Source organism: Lagopus muta, chromosome 1, assembly GCF_023343835.1.
Source record: "Lagopus muta isolate bLagMut1 chromosome 1, bLagMut1 primary, whole genome shotgun sequence".
Taxonomy (NCBI): Eukaryota; Metazoa; Chordata; class Aves; order Galliformes; family Phasianidae; genus Lagopus; species Lagopus muta.
The window spans coordinates 77334484-77340483 of NC_064433.1; positions in this window are offsets into that span (position 1 = coordinate 77334484).

Here is a 6000-nt window from a genome sequence, read left to right on the forward strand (position 1 = left end):
CCAGACAGTTCCTCCACCAGTGTCTTCATACAACACAAAGCAACACAGATGCCTTCATTTTCCTTCCTATCATTTGTGGTTGTGAATACAAAACTACGTGAACTGTAGAAGAGAATAGTACAGTTGGTAGGGACCTACAAAGATCATCGAGGCCAAGATGATCTAACTAAAAGGGCTAACTAAAAGTTAAAGCACAGGTCTCGTGATCTCAGCAGTCACAGCCCTGCCCAGCCCTTCTTGAAATTCACCTGCAAAGACATTCTCAGCTCAGATCTCAGATATATCTTCTTTTGTCAGCTCTCCAGTCTGTACCTTCTCACATGACAGCTTTCTTGGCTCTAGATGCACACAGTGTCCTATCTATGAAAAAAGTCACCCACAGACCAAGTCTTGAAGGAGTTTTGCTTTCTGTCTAAAGGCAATATTGAAAGCTTCACAGTGGTCTTCAAGGTAGAGTGGAGGTGGAGGTTCTGAGCAGATTAGAATGTGTCACAGAATCATAGAATCACAGAATGTCAGGGATTGGAAGGGACCTCGAAATATAATCTAGTCCAATCCTGCTGCTGGAGCAGGAACACCTAAATTAGGTGACAAAGGAACACATCCAGGCAAGTTTTTAATGACTCCAGGGAAGGAGACCCACAACCTCTCTGGGCAGCCTTTTCAAGGGTTCTGTTATCCCTACTGCCAAGAAGTTTTTTCTCATATTTATGTGGAACCTCCTATATTCCAGCTTGCACCCATTGCTCCTTGTCCTATCATTGGATGTTACTGAGAAGAGCCTGGCTCCATCTTCATGACACTCACCTTTTACATATTTATAAACGCTGATGAGGTCACCTCTCAATCTCCTCCAAGCTAGAACCCAGCCCCCACAGCCTCTCCTCATAAGGGAAATGCTCCATTCTCTTTATCATCTGCGGCTCTGCACCAGACTCTCTCAAGCAGTTTCTTGGTCTTTCTCGAACTGACAGGCCCAGAAGGGAACATAATATTCCAGATACAGTGTTACCAGGGCAGAGCAGAGTGGAGGAGAATCTCACTTGACATACTAACCACACCTCTTGTAGTACACATCAGGATGCCACTGGCCCTCTTGGCCACAAGGACACAGTGCTGGCTCGTGGTCATCCTCCTGTCCACCCGGACCCCAGGTCCCTCTCCTCTATGCTGCTCTCCAACAGGTCAATCCCCAACCTATACTGCTAGCTGGGGCTGTTCTTGCCCAGATGCAAGACTCTACACTTGCCCTTGTTGTATTTCTTTGAATATCTCCCCAACTCTCAGCCCGTGCAGGTCTCGCTGGATGGTAGCACAGCCTTCTGGTGTCAGCCACTCTTCCCAGTTTTGTGTCATCAGCAAACTTGCTGACAGTGCACTTTACTTCCGCATCCATGTCACTGACGAATATACTGAATAGTACTGGTCCCATTACCAACCCCTGATGGACTCTACGAGATATAGGCCTCCAACTAGGCTCTGTCACGTTGACCACAACTCTCTGGCTTCTTCCTTTCAGCCAGTTCCCAATCCACTTCACTACCCATCATCCAGACCACACTACCTCAGTTTAGCTGCAAGGATGCTGTGGGAGGTGGTGTCAAAAGCCTTACTAAAAACAAGATAGACCACATCCACTGCTTTAACATCATCTAACCACATGATTACATCTTCATAAAAGGCTATCAGGTTGGTCAAGCATGGCTTCCCCTTGATGAAGCCATGCTGACTGCTCCTAATGAACCTGTTATCCTTGATATGCCTGGAGATAGCACCAAGGATAAGTTGTTCCATCACCTTTCCAGGGATGGAGGTGAGGTAGACCAGACTGTAGTTACCCGGGTCCTTCTTCTTGCCCTTTTTGAAGATTGGAGTAACATTTGCCTTCCTGCAGTCCTCAGGCACCTCTCCCATTCCCCACGACTTACAAAAGATAATGGACAATGGCCTAGAAATGACTTCTGCCAGCTCCCTCAGCACAGGTGCATCCCATCAGGACCCATGGATTTATGGATGTCCAGATTGCTTAATTGGCCCCTAACCCAGACCTCATCAACTGAGGCAAACTCCTCCTTGATCCTGACTTCCTCTGGGCCTCAGGTGTATGGGACTCTTCAGGACAGCCTCTGGCAGTATAGACAGAGACAAAGAAGGCATTCAGTAACTCCACCTTCTCTGTATCTTCTGTCACCAGGGCACCCACCTCATTCGTCAGTGGGCCTACATTGTCTTTAGTGTTAGTTTTATCTGTGATGTATTTGGAGAATCTTTTTAATAAAATTGCACAAAACATGTAGTCAATGCAGATATACCTTATGCTCTAATGCAGCATGGAAGCTAGATGGTTTCAGAGATAAGAAGCCAAGAGGCCCTACCCCACTTGCAGTGGGTGCACTCAGCCTCCTCAGGAGGTGTGCAGAGGACTTCTCACTTCTATAGGTGTGACAAGGGAATAGTTACATTATGCAGTGGAGTAGTGCTAGCTAAGAGATTCACAGCCCTTCAAAGTGACAAACAGTGTGACATGTGGTGACAGCTCAGTAGAGCAGCCCTGAGATGATGGCAGGACTCAGAAAGTCATATATGGCAACACTTACAAAATGACAGTGGTCCCCAGAGCTCTTTGCAGTGGTGTGGGAACATCACAGTAAGCAAGAGGTTAGAAGAAATGAAGAAGTGTTGGCTTTCCCCAGTGTGATGGTGTTTCTGGCACCGCTGCTTCCCATGTCTCTGGATTGCAGAAGCGATAAAGTTCCAATCCTTTGGACACAACTCCAACCTCAGGTCCCTATCAGGACCCACAGATCTGTGTTGACAAAGAGGCTTTGACTCGCCTGAGGATAGCCCACATACCCAGCTCAGCTGGAGCAACCCCAGCACAGGCCCCAACCTCCCCAAGCCCTCCTACCCCACTTTCCAGCTTGTTTCTGCCCTACCGCAATGTGAGGCTGCTGCTGGGAGGAGGCTGTCAGGCCCGATCTGCCGAGGCAGTCCCTGTGACTCATGCTCCCCCGCGGGCTCTGCAGTAAAGCACTCCCATCGATTTGTCGTTTGGAGCCAAACGACCCTGTGTGTTTCTACCCACGTTCCCAAGCTCCAGAAAGGAGGAAGCTGTGCTCTTGAGCCTCTTTGCTTTGCAGCCAGCTTGGCTGAGCCTGAGAGGTGTGGAAGTCCTCCAGGTCTGAAAAATCAGAGAACAGCAAGAATAAGGGTGGGTTGCAGAAGCCGGCAGTTAACAGGGCATCAGAAGGGATGCGGTGTCTTCTTCCCTGGTTCAGGCTTCAGAGGTCAGACGTGCTTGGACAAGCTGAGAAAATGGGGTAGTAAAATGCATGTTGTAATTCTGTGCTACAAATCCAAAGCAAAGAAATCATTTCAGCTCCCTCCTGACATTGCATGTTCCCAGATTAATGGTTCCAGAGCTCCTAGTTATCCTCTCTGTGGGGTGTTCAGTAATTCTAAAAAGTAGAACAATTACATTCTAAAATGACATCTTTACAGTCCTTACAGAGACGAACTCACTGCCCTGGGGTATCACTGAGGCTGGGACAGATGAAAATAGGGTCAGTAAGAAAGAGAGGACAAGAACAAGAGGAAGCGGGGGGGAGCAGGAGGATGGAGACACTTCTACAGAACAGCAAGCAGCTTCAAAACAACCATGCATCTCAGCAGCCTGCCCTGGAATTTCCTTTTCTCAAGGACAATATCACATGCAAATATTTACATCTGTTACAGAGAGAAACGTCTTTCAGAATGCATCTAGCTGCCCGGAGAAAAGCATCCATCTGTGAACAAGCATCCACAAGTCTGAATTCTGGTTTTTACACCCGCAAGCCCTTAGTATTTCTGCGCAGCTCATGACCGGTGTTAGACAAGGTCTCCTGTCTCCTGGGATGAGCTATTAGCACTTGCCCATTTTGCAGATGAATTAAGAGAGAAATCTCACTAAATCTTTTCATACAGTGCTAGAAATAGAATCTAAGGTTTGGGTATGACAAATTGACACTGCGGTTGCTGTCTTTTCAGGACCAATATGCTCATGGATCTACTTGGCTGGCTTGCCATTAGCCATTAACCACACCCTGCTAGCAGAGAATAGACACCAGGAAGGCTGCCAGCATGCCACCAGCATTGCTCTGCAAACCTTGGGCAGAGCTCATGCCAAGGCTCTGAGTTTGGGCTTAGCTGAACCCGTGTTCCGTGAGAAACATGTGAGACCACCGGGGCCACTAGCAGAGCCCCAAGAGCTGCAGACCATCAGATCCTTGTTTTTAGAAGTGGATTGGGCTATTTTGTTAATGCTTTTGCTTTTATGATCTTGCTTCTTGTTAATGAGATGTTTTCCTTTCTGGGGCACTTCTTCATAGAGTGTTTCCTTGCAGAGCTGCCAGCCAGAAAGAATACTGATCCCTGTGCAGTGAACTTTTCCAGAAAGCAGGTCCTACACAGGCATTATAAATGCAGTGTTTCTTTGGGCCTGGGTGCCCTAGGACATGCAGGCAGGTTGCTGAGTCTTTGGACAGCAGGTTACTGGTTGGAGTCCTGCCTGGCTCTGTAGGGAGTAAAAGTGCTGCAGTCTGTGTGCTTGCTTGTGCGTCTCCTAGAAGATGGGTCTGGAGGGGTTAATTTCTGATATCTGTACCTCTATTTCAGAGCTGGTCAAAGCTCCTGGTAAAATCTATTTTCATCACAACTTGTATATTTGCCACAAAGAATGTATGATTTGACAGAGCTTTGAGATCTGCTTGGTTTCCTGCTTCTTTTCTGCTCAGTGCCTTGTCAGCTCGCCTTGAGGGTCAAGAAAGGCTTTGCTGCCAGGATGCCACAGGACACTGTCATGTCCTGTGGCAAGGGACACCAGGCCTTCCAGGGCCTCGTGGTCTGGGACATCCCCACCTAGACCTACGATGGCCTCACTAGGCTGCAGAATGCTGTCACCAGAGGGGAGCAAGGCATGAAGGCAGGGCAGAGGGAGCCAGAAGATGGAGCTGCTGTTTCTCTGTAATACGGGAGAATATGCTCACCCACACAGGTAGGCAACAACCTGCTGGGGAGACTTAACTTCTGAATGGTGGATGGTAATGTGGAAGTTAGCACATTAAATAATTCATAGAAATGACACAATTAGAGCTGCGTGTGTTTGCATTTATGGATACAGACCTTCTGACTTTGAGGCATAAACCTCCCTCAAATGATAGCAGTGGAGAAGAAATGATGGAGAAGGCCATAACTGTGCCTTTCCACCTGCACGCCAAAGACCAGCACAGGGGCCACACATCTTCCTCAGCAATCTCAACAATTCCTCCACACGCCCACCTCACCAGTTCGATTCACCTAAATTGTGCACGTGTTCCTGATCCAAAAGAAGGTTCTAACGCAGAACCTTTTTTGAAGTGTCCAGAAACACGGGCTCCAAGCCACCCAGCGCTGATGGAGGTATGAGACTGTGGGAGATCTCCATTCCTGAAAGGAGCGGGACGAGGAGGTGCTGGTGCAGCCCTTTCCGTAGCAAGGCACTAAGCGGGGAAGCAGAGGTGCCCGTGGTGCCAGGAGGACTTCCCGGCTCAACTGCCTTTCCGAGAGGAAGCAGCAGGAGAGCCGTGCCCTTCCGACACCACCGAACCGCTCCTCCAAGCGCCGCTCCCGGCTCCCTGCTCGCGGGACCGCTCTGCAGCCTGTCGGCGTGGGGGTCAGCTCGGGCAGCGGGTGCCTGCCGCTCTTCCCGGAGCTCTCTTCCTCTAGGGATGGTAGCCCGCCGCCCGGCTCCCGCTCCTCGGGGCGGCCCCGCGGGGCAGCGCGGCGCCCGCACACCCCGGACTCGGCGGCCGCTGGGAGGGGCTGGAGCCGGGGCCGGGCCGAGGCTGGGGCGGCGGCCGCCGCGCCGACCGTCCCGGCCCGCCCCCTGGCTGCTCGGCCCGGCGGAGCTCCCGCTGCCGGCTCCCCGCCCCTCGCCCCTCGCCGTCGCCCCGCCTGGCGGATGGCCGGAGCGCGGGGCCGTGC